Source organism: Panthera tigris, chromosome X (assembly GCF_018350195.1).
Source record: "Panthera tigris isolate Pti1 chromosome X, P.tigris_Pti1_mat1.1, whole genome shotgun sequence".
Taxonomy (NCBI): Eukaryota; Metazoa; Chordata; class Mammalia; order Carnivora; family Felidae; genus Panthera; species Panthera tigris.
This window is the reverse complement of record NC_056677.1, coordinates 119,922,703-119,937,105: the sequence shown is the minus strand read 5'-3', so window position 1 is coordinate 119,937,105 and position 14,403 is coordinate 119,922,703. Positions and strand designations below refer to the sequence as shown.

Sequence of the window (14,403 nt, the reverse complement as noted above, 5' to 3'; positions counted from 1 at the left end):
TTTACATATATATTTATATATTATATTTATATGTACATATATTTCTATATACATATGTACATATTATATATATTTATATAAATATATTTCATTTATATATATAGTATACATGTATAAACAAAATATTACACAGCCATGAAAAAACAATGAGATCATGCTATTTGAGGCAACCTGGATGGATCTTCAGGGTATTAAGCTAAGTGAAGTAAGTTAGACTAAAAAAGAAAAATAGCATATAACTTCCCTCATATGTGGAATCTGAAACAAACAAACAAACAAACGAATAAACAAAAAGCAGAATCAGACCTATAAATACCGAGAACAAACTGGTGGTTGCCAGAAGGGAGAGGATGAGCAAATGGGTAAAATGGGTGAAGGGGAGGGGGAGACACAGGCTTCTACTTGTGGAATAAGTCATAGACGTGGAAGGTACAGGATAAGGAATACAGTCAATGATATTGTAATAGTGCTGTGGGCTGACAGATAGTAGCTACACTTGCGGTGAGCACAGCATAATGTACGGACAAGTCGAGTCACTGTTACACACCTGAAACTAATATAACACTGTACCAAATGTGCTCAAAAATTTTTTTGAATCTTTAAAAATTAAACACTCAGTGCCATTTCACTTGCCGTTGCATATTTAAAAATGTAAATGGATTTCTCATATTAGGAAACATCCTGTTCTGAAACGCACGTAAACATAATACATTATAAGAGGAAAAAAAGCTTAGCACAGCACATAGGCACTCATGTGTTAATTAACACATCCACCACCATTTTTGGGGAGACAGGGGAAGAGCCCCCCTAGGAGTTTTATACTTTTTGACCATTTGCCACTGTATCCCTATGGTAATCCTAGGATATTGAGGACATAAATGGTGAAAGTTTCCATTTGCTAATCATATTTGTTCCCAGATCCATTACAAGTAGGTTTCAACAATGGAAATAGATTTTTCACTAGGCCATCCAATAATACCATCTATCCTTCTATGACAGCTTTCTGACATAAATCAGATTTAATCCTCAATAAAGACAGATCTTCCTTACTTTGTGTGACTCTAAGTAGTTGATAAAATGTGGGAGTTGAGCCTGTAGCCTTATGGCTTAATATTAATACACAACATAATAAAAGATTTGAATCTTTCTCCTGCTGTGCTAAGAAAACATGATGGCTATTTTTCTGAGATTGCTGTTTATACTATGGGTTTGTTTGGGTCATTCAATGCATCTTATAATAACCCTCAAGAATAGGATTGCGGTGGGATACCTGGGTGGCTCAGTTGATTGAATGCCTGACGAGGTTTCAGCTCAGGTCGTGATCTCATGGTTTCTGGAATCGAGGCCCGTGTTGGGTTCCATGCTGTGAGTGAGGAATCCTGCTTGAGATTGATTCTCTCCCTCCCTCTCTCTCTCTCTCTCTCTCTCTCTCTGTCCCCCACTCTCACTCTCTGTCTCTCTCTCAAAATTAATAAGTAAATATTAAAAAAGGAATAGGATTATAGTTAGCCTATACTTTAGTCCAAGTTTTCCAGGATGGTAGGAGATATACCCAATGCAGTCCCTTACTACAGAAGTATCTGAGTAAAATTGGAAACATTGGAAACAGATACCAAAAATCCCTGGAGAATTTTCACATGGAATCTAGAACACAACACGCTGAATCACTAACAACGTAACCACTGGTGTCCACCTCACCCATGCCCTGGGGCCTCAGTTTTTCTAACCACTTCTAATCCCCTCAGCATACTTGGACAATTATATCATCTAGAACATGACTCTGACAAATTATTGGCTCTTTACGCTAATAGAGACTATTCATCATCCTTGTCTATTGGACAGCCCCTTGTGTGAGGTGGGTCGTAACCACTGAATTGCACAATTTGAAGAACACTGAGCGACAGTGAATTCTAATCACATAAAACAAAGACGAGGACCCAAACAGAATTCCAGATAGTGCAAAGAAGACGCAGAGCATCACAAGGCGTTCTGCTAATGATATTCAACTTGTTGGGAAGATGGGTACTGTTACTCAGCGTTCCTGCTACTTGGTCCCAATGGAACAGAGCCATAAGCACTCACTGGCAGCCCCCACTGGAGCATGCTTTATGCCGTCCTAGCTGCCTTTTGTGTTCATCACACTTCAGGAAACAAATACAAACACGTGAACTACTTTCGGATAGCCTCCCACTCTGCCATTTGGAACCTAGGTTTCAATCACCTCCCTCTACCCGTCTGCATCACCTGACATCTAGCACCACGAGGGAGACCAGATGCAATACCCAACCGAGAAAAAGACCCCAGTAAAATTCGTGGCATTTGCTTTGGGGATGCCTGGGCTTGTGGGCAATAGCAGGCGCCAGCCTCTGTGTCTACCGTTTTTTCAACTCCTCCAGCAACTCCAAGAGGCTTGCGTCCCTTCCACTTTATTTGGCATACGACGCACACTGGACAACATGCAAAAATCCTTTCTGCCTTAATCCTACCGTGCGTCAAATGACTGAAATTATGTACCTTCTGGTTGTGACCATAAAAATCAACAACCCAGAGAGGAAAGGTTTTATTTGACAACTGCCTTACTAGAAGATCTATGAAAAACATTAAGAGTAAGTACTTTTTTATACTCATAAAAAGGCAGTGAAGAAAACTGCAAAATCACTTTTTATTTCTTGCCAAGGGCAAGGAAGTAGAAGCATAAAGAGCAAACCAACCACAAACAGCATGGGTATCACTACACATCCTTCATGTTTATGCATCATGTAATGAAAAAGGCTTTCCAGAAATGCAAACTGTAAATACATCTCCGAGAAAAATGGAAATGAGAAAAAAAGCTGAGGTGTTTGTTTTGTATAGGGATCTCACTTTTGCCCCCTTGCCTTTATCTTCTCTTCCTTCCCATCAAAGGGGAGAAACACCATAGAAGGAGTGACAGTAAATCTTTGAAAGATTCCGGTTAATCTAATAAGACGGTATTTCTTAATAACAGTGTTGAAGCAAAGATAATGAGCTGGGCAGCATGATACCCGAAGTTCAGGTATAGGTTAAACTTTTCCACCGCAAAAGAAACACAGTGACACAGAGCTGAAAATGTCCCAGCTACTAGGCCACTGTGATTGGCATAGCAAAAAAAATATCAAAAATAAAAAGCAATCTCAAACACATTTTTCCATAGGTAATTTCTAAAACATGAAGGATTCTGTCTACTTTGATAAGTACTACAAGCCTTTGAAAAAAAAATCAGTTAAATTATGGCTTAATGAGTTAAGTACTATATTGAGACAAAAATAACCTAATTCTGCTTCTTTAGAGATTAATGATAACTAGTATCAAAACATTTCTGGGGGAGGGAGAAACATGCCTTTCAAAAAATCCAAATAAGCCATGTTTCCTTGGCCCAAACTGCCACTGAACAGGATAGACGATCAAAAATGGGTTCTGGCACTTGACATGCTATTCTTCAAATTTACGGTGAATATTTAAACATCAGATGATAAATTTTTAGCCTAGTTTTGAAAAAAGTAATTTCTGCATTTATAAAATACGGCTTGATTTCTAAGTGTTAGAAATAAATGGTCCCTTATCACCCTGTTTTTTCCACTCTTATTTAAATTTCAAATAAATGTAAATAATAGTCTCCAAGATAATTAGCTCCAGGGTGGACGGGTGGCAAAGTAGGTACACATTCAAGTGAAAATGAGAAGACGCTCTAGAGTTGTCTGTATTGGATACTGGTGACTCTCCTCTCCGTGCCCCATTTTGCTGCATGTAGAAATAGCTCTGTGTTCCTGTTCAGCAGTAAAATGTCAGTTATCTTTCTAATGAGACTATCAAAAATCCAAACGTATTCATTGGAAAAAAATACATATAGCTTTTTAAAATTGTTTTAATGTTTGTTTATTTTTGAGAGAGAACGAGACAGACTGCCAGCAGGGGAGGGGCAGAGAGAGAGGGAGACACAGGATCCGAAGCAGGGTCCAGGCTCTGAGCCATCAGCACAGAGCCTGATGTGGGGCTTGAACCCAGACTGTGAGATCATGACCTGAGCTGAAGTCGGATGCTCAATGGACTGAGTCACCCAGGCGCTCAAATACATATAAGCTTTCTGTGGCTAAGTCCTATTAACCACTTGCTATGTGTAGTCATTGACCTAACCCATGTACTCACTTATTTCTCATATAATTCTCACAACTATGAGCTCTGTGCCTTTTTCCCATTTTATAAATAATAAAATTGAGCAAAGAATGAGTAAGAAATTTGTACTGTATGCAAATAAAATGGGGGGTGGGGAATGAACCCCGGGCTGTGTACTGTGAAAGACTGAAAAACGTCAATCTTTCAGACAGACTAGATTATGGCATTAATAACAGATACAGACCTAAAGATCAACGCTGTTAAAAAGTACAGTGGTTATAGAGATATAAACCAAGTAATTCCAGTCCAATTTAGATCATTGCTTAGCCAATCAGGAGCCCCCACGCACATACCAACACCCTTGGATCCTTTATGTGAGAAGGTTAGATATAAATAACTAATTGTGAATGAAAGAGAAAAGAGAATAGGAAAATATTAGGGCAAGGAGGCAGATTGGTAGAATAATTGTCAAGTGACAAAACTGCGATTTAGTGAGGAGTTTGATATCCCTTATTCAAGGAAAATAAATCCATGGATTGGGGGAGCACAGTGCCCCAAGCAGCAAAACACTGTTCTAGAAAGATTTGGGGCAAGAACGGGTTTTATGGGATGCCAGAAGAGGCACTGTGGAAATAGTATATGATTGGCTAAAGACCAGGGATTTCCTTATAAGGCCAACAGGTCCTGTTTTCTAGGTTAAGGCGAGCTACCGAAAGCTGAGTTGGAGGACAGTGATTGGTGCACGTTACTATTCCTTGACAGGTGTTTCTTGGAAGTGCAGGCCGACTTAGGTATAGATTTGGGATGTGGGCCAGGCTACTGGGGCAGCCCCTATTTTGTGGGCCCCCATATACGAAGTAACTTTTATCAATATACACGGATCATATGGCCCAGCGCAAGGGTTAGAGCTGGGCTACAACATATCCCTAACAATACTGTGACCAAAACAGTGTAGGAATTAATCTAACAAAGCACTAGTCAGCCATCCAGGTGCCCCAATATGGGCTGGTTGCCAGGAGAATCAATCATGAATACACAGGGTGGGAATCGTCCCACCTCCTGATTTCCAGGAGGGGGAAGGGGCTGGTGGTTGACTCAATCATCAATGGCAGGTGATGTAATCAGCCATGCCTATGTAATGAAGCCTCAATAAAAACCCAAAGGGGCAGGGTTCTTGAGAGCTTCCGGGTTGGGTTGGGTTGGTGAACATGTCGAGGAAATAGGAGACTGATACTCTTTCCTACAGAGGGCCTTGCCCTGTGCATTTCTTCCATCTGGCTGCTCCTGAGTTAGATGCTTTTATAATCGACCAGCGTTCTAATAAATAAAAGCCCTCTGAGTTTTGTGACGTGATCTAGCAAATTAATCAAACCCAAGGAAGGAGCCTATTGCAGGAACCTCTGATTTGTAGCTGGTTGGTCAAAAGCACAAATGATAACCTGGCCTTTCGACTAGTGTCCTAAGGTGTGAGGCCGTCTTGCAGAGCTGAGCCCTTCACCTGTGGGATAAGATGCTATCTCTGTGCAGATCGTGTCAGCATTAAGTCAAATTGTAGGATACCCAGTTGTGTCACATTGCTTGTTGAACACGTGGGGAAACCTCTCCACAGTAAAATCAGTGACCGGAACCCCCCTTTTAGCGTTCTCATGAAAAACAAAGTTCTGTCAATGAAACTAAGCTGTGTTAAGGAAAGCAATTAAGCCTTTCATTACAGGACTGTGGCGCTTTTCGTGTGCTAACGTATATTGCACATCCCCAAGAGGAAGAGGCAGATCTATCCTATTTATCATGAAAACTTTCAAACGTGATTCTAAACCAATGTTACTGTAGCTTGCAAAAGCCCAAGGAGTCTAACAAAGCGAGGAATGGTCTTGGAGATATTTTTGGCTTTACCCACTTGGTTAGCTTATGATCTGTGGCAAGCAGCTTAACTTCAAGCCTCATTTTCTACTTCTGAAAACACGGAGCATAGCTGGAATCATCTAATGGAATTGTTAAGCAGATTAAATATGGTTCACAAAGAGCTAGGAACCAGTGCTAACCAGTACTTTTTGGAGCTCCTACTATTTCTCATAGGCAATTTGATTACCTGCTTTTGTCATTACTGCAGTAGTAACTCATCTACTCCTATCTGTAATTGCGGAAAGTTAACAATGATCATGCGAGAGGATGGTTCCATCGTGTAATGGTTAGCACTCTGGACTCTGATCATGCGAGAGGCCAATGAAAGTATTCATTTATTCACTCACTCGTTCAATATTTATTGAAAATCTATGCCTTAGTTACAGCTAAATTTGAAAATAGAGATAAGTGTGACACAATGTCCCTTTCCTTGATACATTCACAACTTCTTGTGGCGAACAGCAACGGAAACAAATCAGAATACAGTGTCGGAGCACAAAATTCTATGACTTGCAATGTGTTTGTTACTCCTTCCCTGTGAGATACGCAATCCGGGAGGAAGAAGAGGCAGATGTGGCTTCTTGGAGGACACTGATAGCAGACCTTCCGTTTCAAAGGTGATTCACAATGTTGGGGGTAAGAAAAGTGGGATAAAGAAGGCATTCTAGGTTCAGGAAATAGCAGATAGGCTTGAAACAGCATTGTGTGCCCTGGATATTTTTGTTTGTTATTTCTATAGCACAATATAAAGAGGACAATGGTAGATGGCCCTGCAGAAAGCACCGTCCTTGTGTAATAAATGCATGCGGTCTCTTTAAAATGTTACCTTGCTGTGCATCTCATTTTATAATTTCATTCGCAGTCGGTGAGTCTAATTCATACAATAACTGTAAGTTAGCATCAGGAAAGCTAACTTGCTGAGTACTTACTGTGTGTCAGGGAGCATCCTAAGAATTCTACATCTGATAACTCATTTGACTTTCACACCTCTGAGGCAGATACTGGTAACACCACTTTACACGTAGGAAAATAAAGCCAGGAAGCTGCTAAATGGCTCGTGCAAGATCGTGAAGCTAGTCCGTGATGGAGTCAAGATGGGCTCTAGAGCCTACGTGTTTCTTTTCACAGCATTCTGTCTCCTGCTCCCTTGTATTATTCTTCACTCTGCCTGTTCTCCCATCTTTTGCCTGTTTTTATGTAGCAAGTGTTCCAACTTGTAATTATCCTTCTGTTTCCTTGTTGGCTTTTATAGTTGCCCCCCACCCCCGACACACACTAATATGTAAGGTCCTTGCCCGGAGTACACTATTGAACTCCAAGTCTTAGCATAGTACTTAATATAAAGTATTTAATAAACACAGTAAAGGAATTTCCATTTTTTAAAAAATGTGCAGCAGAAAAGATGTCCTTCTTGCCTCGAAGTGTATAATTCAGGAGTTCTACAGGCATCATTTGAATGCATTTTACTTACAGTGTCTGTTCTACTGTAACAGATATCTGCTCCATAGATTTTTAGGAAAATATTTTTATTAAATAAAATGCTGACTGTTCATATGATCGATACTCTGCAAAGTCTAATCCTGTCCCGAATTCAAACTGGTATCACAGGTGGCTGCCTGAATCATTCTTGCTATCTCTTTGTTACTAAACAAGTCTCCATTCCCTTAGCTACACAATTTTCTGTTCCATAATATACATTCCTTTAAAAGCAGGGAGTTGAACCTACCAGTTCTTACACCAAATCCTACAGATATACTCTGACCAACATGGTCTTTTAAAGGACTGGATTTCGGGGCACCTGGGTGGCTCAGTCGGTTGAGCGGCCGACTTCGGCTCAGGTCATGATCTCACAGTTTGTGGGTTCGAGCCCCGCGTCGGGCTCTTTGCTGATAGCTCGGAGCCTGGAGCCTGCTTCGGATTCTGTGTCTCCCTCTCTCTCTGCCCCTCCCCCGCTCATGCTCGCTCTCTCTCTCTCTCTCTGTCTCTATCAAAAATAAATAAACATTAAAAAATCGTTTTTTAAAGATGGAATTTCAAGGTCTTCAAATTGGGCATGTATACCCCAGTCCAACAGAGGTTAGGCCCTTCCCGACTACCTTGTACCCAACTCCTTGATGCATTTATTTTCCAGACAACTCCACAGAAATGCTGGGAGCAAAGCAAGATGAACTAGTTCTGCGTCTCTCATTGTGGATGGCAATGCAAGTTGCACCGCTGTTTGGGAAACCAGTCTAGCGTCATCTTTTAAATAAAAATACACCTAGACTCTTTGAGCCCGTAATCCTCAGTAATTTGGTGAATCGGTCATTTTCCGAAGTCGGCTTCCAGCAAATAGATTTGATTAATTGGCCTCCTTCCAGCATTTAGTAAATGTTAGGTATTGTTTTCATTTGAATTTTTAATTGCTGGTTGTGGGCAATGCTGTGGTACACTGCCTAGATACCTCTTCTGGACCAGGGCACTTATTTTCCCAGCTGCCAGGAGTGTCGGCTGCTGACGGCTCACAGCTGCAATCTTCTCTGAGAATTGCCCTTGGCCTAAAAGTAGCTTCCCTCAAGGTTACGTATCTTGCCCAAGGGAAGCTGGCATCTAGTGACTGACTGGTACAGGATTATGAAGGCCCAGGCCCCTAGCCTCAATTCTGGACAACCGTGAAGGGCCATCCCAGCTCCAGAGCCTCTGGTGGGATCAGATGAGGAATCTGTTGCAACGACATCTACATCGCTGTTCACCTTCTCCCTCTGTTCAGTCCACCCCCCACCATCCCCTTCCTCCCTCGCAGGTGTTGTTTCCCACTGCACTCCCCATTCAGCCTCCTAACTGCAAATTTCCCTCTTAAGAGTCTGTTTCTCGGAAACCCAATCTAACACACTATTGATGTTGAATAACATTTTTAAAGAAAAACAAGTCTTTAAAGGTTTTGCAAATTGCTCAAGTAATGTATCCTTTTCTCTGGTGAAAAATATAATCTGCTATTCACCCTATCCCACAGAAAGAAGTGTTTTCGTTCCTAGACAAATACACAAAACAGTTTACTGTAGCTTTGCTCATGGGATCACAAAGCGGGGAATGACCCTCCACTCTCCCAATAAGGGAAATAACTCAATGCGTTAACACGCACTAACACCATAGACTCTTATGCAGTATTTTTTAAAATAGTGAATGGGAGCAATGCTAGGTAACTTGGTGGGATGTTGTTGTGGTTTTGCAGAGTAAGGAGAGCAAAGATGCCAAGAAACGTGCAGTATCTGATTCCACGTTTAAAGCACGGAATCATTAAAAACAAACTCTAGGGGCGCCTGGGTGGCGTAGTTGGTTGGGCGTCCGACTTCAGCCAGGTCACGATCTCGCGGTCCGTGAGTTCGAGCCCCGCGTCGGGCTCTGGGCTGACGGCTCGGAGCCTGGAGCCTGTTTCCGATTCTGTGTCTCCTCTCTCTCTGCCCCTCCCCCGTTCATGCTCTGTCTCTCTCTGTCCCAAAAATAAATAAAAAACGTTGAAAAAAAAAATTAAAAAAAAACAAAACAAAAAAACATAAAACAAACTCTATACCTGAGGGTTAAGTGTGTGTACAAGCGTATGTGTGCGAACACTTACGTGAATGTGGAGAAAAGTGGAGCATTAATGTGGGTTTTGGAGTGGGAATATACAGATGCAGTACGTTGTTTCGTGTATTGCAAAAAAGCACATTCCATCTGCAATTTGAGAAATAACGGACAAAGACAAATTTTAACTAAAATGAAGTTTAGCTTGAAGAGAGGAAGACGGTAGCAGAGTAGGAAGATCCTGGGGTCATCTCATCTCAGGAACACAACTGGATAACTATCAAATCACCCTAAATATCCCAGTAATGGGCCTGAAGACTGACAGAACAAACTCTACAGCTAAAGAGAGAGAAGAGGCCACATCAAAGAAGGTAAGAAGTGTGGAGACGTGGTTTAGCGGAGAAATCGATCATGGGTGCTGTGGAGGGAAGGGGGTTGTGGAGAGGGCCAGAGGGCGAAGCACACAGGGTAACTCACAAGAACGTTTCGCAAAAGCCACTGGCCTGAAAAATGAGTGGCACTGAATTTCAGGAGTTCTTGCAACAAGTTGGGCTTAAAGCTTGGAGTTTTAAAGGTCAGCAGGCTTGGCTGAGAGAGAGCCTATGGGATACTGTGCTGCTCCTGTAGAGAAGGCAGGCAAAGAACCCAGGGGCAGACACTGTGGAAACAGCCATCTGAAGAGCACGTGGTTTGGCAGAGAAATTGATCATGGGTACTGTGGATGGGACAGGGTTATGCCCAACTCAGGGGAACAGAGTTGGGAGATTGTTTGGTCTTCTCAGAGCGTGTCCCTGAGAGGCAGAATTCACAGAGATGCTTCTCTGAGAACAAAGGAGCTGGCTGGTGCCATTTCTCCCCTCACCCCACTAGTCACATACACACAGAACCATCTGCAGGAAGCAGCGAAGCACAGATCTTGGGTGCCTAACTTGCTCACAGGAAGCCCCACCCTCCCTGTGCTCTGATGATACTGCCTTTCTCAGTCACACAGACCTCAGACCTCAGCAGGGTAGGCCTCTCTCACAGAAGAACAGCACAAACTCCTGCACACACCACATCTCCTGACACAGTTCTGCAGGGCCTCAGTTCTGGTGGAGGTGGTGACAGGTCCTCTTTTACAACCAGACCAGACAATACCTACTAAAACTTTCCAGTTCGGGCCAGCAACCAAATGGTGACCACAGCAGAAGAGGAGAGCTTGTGCAGATGACTAGCTTGAAGGATAGAATAGCCAGATCACAACAGCAGAGCGCACAAGGCACACACTTGAGACACTCCCTGAAGTGCCAGTCCCTGGGCACTACATGACCTCTTCTTCATAAGGCCATTAGTTTCAGGAGCAGGAGACATAATTGGGTTTTTTAACACAGAGAAGGCAGCAGAGACAGACTAAATGGGAAGATGGAGGAATTTATCCCAAAGGAAAGAACATAAGGCCATGGCCAGAGAGCCAATCAAAATAGATATAAGTAACGTGCCTGATGGAGAATTTAAAGCAACAATCATAAGGATACTCACTGGGCTTGAGAAGAGTATAGAAGACGTAAATGGGACCCTTACCACAGAGATAAAAGAGTTTAGAAAGAAACGATCAGAGGTGAAGAATGCAATAAATGAGATTGGAAACAGGCTTGATGCAATGATCAGCAGGCTGGAAGAAGCACAGGGATGGGTTAGTGACCTAGAAGATAAAATAATGGAAAATAATGAAGCTGAACAAAAGAGAGAAAGAAAAATTATGGAACATGAGAATAGACTTCGGGAACTCAGTGACTCCATCAAACATAATAACATTCATATTATAGGAGTCCCAGAAGAAGGGAGAGAAGAGGAGGCAGAAAATTTATTTCAAGAAATAACAGCAGAAAAAAAAATCACTAATCTGGGGGAAGGAAACAGACACCCAGAATCAGGAGGCACAGAGAATTCCCATCAAAATCAACAAAAACAGTCTGATACCAAGACATATTACAATTAAATTTGCAAAATATAGTGATAGAGAAAAAATGCTAAAAGCAGCAAGACGAAAGAAGTCCTTAATTTACAAGGGAAGTCCCATAAGGCTAATGGGAGATTTCTCAAAGGAAACTTGGCAAGCCAGAAGGGAGTGGCATGATATATTCAAAGTGCTGAATGGGAAAAATCTGCAGCCAAGAATACTCTATTACCCAGCAAGCCTATCATTCAGAATAGAAGAGATAAAGAGTTACACAGGCAAACTGAAGGAGTTTGTGACCATTAAACCAGCCCTGTGAGCAATATTAAAGGGGACTCTGAGTGCAAAGGAGAGAGCAAACGTGAAAAAGATAAGAAAGAATCAGAGGAAATCTGCAGAAACAACAAAAAACGAGCAATAAAATGGCAATAAATACATATCTATCAATAATTACTTTGAATGTAAAAGGACTAAAAGCTCCAATCAAAAGATATAGGGTGTCAGAAGGGATAAAAAAAAAAGACCCATCTATATGCTGCCCATAAGAGACACATTTTACACCTAAAGACACTTGCAGATTGAAAGTGAGGGGGTGGAGTATTTATCACACAAACAGATGTGAAAAGAAAGCTGGAGTAGCAAGACTTATATCAGACAAAATGGACTTTAAAACAAAGACGGTAATAAGAGACAAAGAAGGGAACTATATAGTAATAAAGGGGACAATCCAACAAGAAGACAGAAAAATTATAAATGTTTACATACCAAACATGAGAGCACCCAAATATGTAAAACAATAACAAACATAAAGGAACTAATAGACAATAATACATTATTAGTTGGGGACTTTAACACCCCACTTACCTCAATGTACAAATCACGTAAAAAGAAAATCAACAAGGAAACAATGGTTTTTGTATGAGAAACTGGACCAGATGGACTTAACAAATATATTCAGAACATTCCATCCTAAACAGCAAGATACACATTCTTTTCAAGTGGACACAAAACATTCTCCACAATAGGTCACATATTAGGTCACAAATCAGACCTCAACAGATACATAAAGATTGAAAGCATACCATGCACCTTTTCTGACCACAATGCTATGAAACTGTAAGTAACCCACGAGAAAAAATTTGGAAAGACCAGAAATACATGGAGGTTAAATAACATGTTACTAGAGAATGAATGGGTCAACCAGAAAAATCAAAGAATAAAAAAAATACATGGAAACAAATGAAAACAAAAACACAGTCGTCCAAAACCTTTGGGATGCAGCCAAAGCAGTCCTACATACAAGTTTATGTCAATATAGGCTTACCTCCAGAAGCTAGAAAAATCTCAAATAAACAACCCAATCACACCTAAAGGAACTAGACAAATAACAAGAAATGAAACCTAAAGCCAGCAGAAGGAATGAAATAATGATTAGAGCAGAAATAAAGGATATAGAAACTAAAAAAAAAAAAAAGAAAAAAAAAACATAGATCAACGAAACCAGAAGCTGGTTCTTTGAAAAAATTAATTAAATTGATAACCCCCTAGCTAGACTTACCAAAAATAAAAGAGGACCGAAGTAAATAAAAATCACAAAGGAGAGAGGAGAAATAACAACTAACACCACAGAAATGCAAACAATTTGAAGAGAATATTATGAAAAACTATATGTCAACAAATTGCACAACGTGGAAGAAATGGATAAATTCTTAGAACTACCAAAATGGAAACAGGAAGAAATAGAAAACTTGAACTGACCGATAGCCAGCAGAGATATTGCATCAGTAATCAAAAAACTCCCAACAAAAGTCCAGGGCCAGATGGCTTCACAGGCAAATTCTATCACACATTTAAATAAGATTTAATACTTTTCTCAAACTATTCCAAAAAAAAAAAAAAAAAAAAAAGAACAGGAAGGAAAGCTTCTTAATTCGTTCTATGAGTCCAGCATTACCCTGATACCAAAACCAGAATAAGACACCACTAAAAAAAAAAAACAAAACAAAACAAAACTATAGGCCAATATACCTGATGAACGTGAATACAAAAATTCTCAGTAAAATACTAGCAAACTGAATCCAACAATACCTTAAAAATATGATTTGCCACAATCAGGTGGGGTTTATACCAGGGTTGCCAAATGGCTCAGTATTCACAAATCAATCGTGATACAGCACACTAATAAAAGGATAGAAACCACATGATCATTACAATAGATGCAGAATAAGCATTTGACAAAGCACTACATCTATTCAAGAAAAAAACCTTCAACAAAGTAGAGGTAGAGGGGACATACCTCAACATAATAAAGGCCATATATAAAAAGCCTACAGCTAATATCCTCAGTGGGGAAAAACAGCGCTTTTTCCTTTACAGTCAGTAATAAGACAAGGGTGTCCACTCTCACCACTGTTATTTAACACAGTACTAGAAGTCCTAGCCACAGCAATCAGACAAGAAAATGAAATGAAAGGCATCCAAATCGGTAAGGAAGAAGTCGAACTCTCACTACTTGCAGATGATACGATACTCTATATAGAAAACCCAAAAGACTCCACCAAAAAACTGCTAGAGTAAATGAATTCAGTAAAGTCACAGGATCCAAAATCAACGTGCAGAAATCTGTTGCGTTTTTATACACCAATAATGAAGCCTCAGAAAGAAAAATTAAGGAATCAATCCCATTTACAACTGCACCAAAAAACATACGATACCTAGCGATGAACCTAACCTCTACTCTGAAAACTCAAATACTGATGAAAGAAATTGAAGACGACACAAAGAAAGGGAAGGACATCTCCTGTTCGAGAATTGGAACAAAGACCTGGGGCACGTGGGTGGCTCAGCTGAGTGTCTGACTTTTTATTTAGGCTCAGGTCATGATCCCAGGG

General features: G+C 40.7%; 1 pseudogene; it reads right to left on the bottom strand.

Moving 5' to 3' along the window:
* Positions 1-14,403, bottom strand: part of LOC102963046 — an 89,240-nt pseudogene that overhangs the window by 18,590 nt on the left and 56,247 nt on the right.